This window comes from Stegastes partitus, unplaced genomic scaffold (assembly GCF_000690725.1).
Source record: "Stegastes partitus isolate 25-593 unplaced genomic scaffold, Stegastes_partitus-1.0.2 Scaffold1310, whole genome shotgun sequence".
Lineage (NCBI taxonomy): Eukaryota > Metazoa > Chordata > Actinopteri > Pomacentridae > Stegastes > Stegastes partitus.
Genome location: NW_007579041.1, coordinates 126,382 through 127,017, shown reverse-complemented (window position 1 = coordinate 127,017; position 636 = coordinate 126,382).

Below are 636 nucleotides of genomic sequence, written 5' to 3'. Positions count from 1 at the left end.
GAGTGTATGTGGTTTTACAGCCTCACTGGGGGGCTACCAAAGTTAAGATCTTTAATTTAAATGAGCGGTAAAAGGAAGCAGGAGATGCCGGAGTCTTTCTTACCCACAGAGGAAGAGTCCTCCACACCAGAGGTATGTGAGCGTACCAGAGGAGTAGTCCACCTTGGACAGGACGGACTGGTGGCAGCTGGGACAGTCCATCCGAACTGGTTTGTCTGCTAGCGGACCGGCGATGACTGCAGAAACACCACCAAAACAGAGTGGTGAATAAAATGAGATAATTCAGTAAAGTTACAGGACATGAGTGCTGTGTTTGTTATGCAACCCCCTGGTCTGAAACAAACAGACTCACCAGCAGGAACTTGTTCAGTTTCCATCATTCCTGGAAGCAATCAATAACATGAAAGTAAATAAATACTGACAAATGCATGTTTCATGACGCACAAATATGAACACGATCTGGAAATGTGACGTCATTTAACATAATAATTTAATTCATAGGAAATGAGCTAACATGACATTTAAACTAAAAAATGAATATATATTTGAGGTTAAATTTATTTGTAAAACAGTTCATTCAAGCTGGTTGGTAATACATTTGAGGAGAGCAACCTTTGTAAACTATTTTTTTTTTAA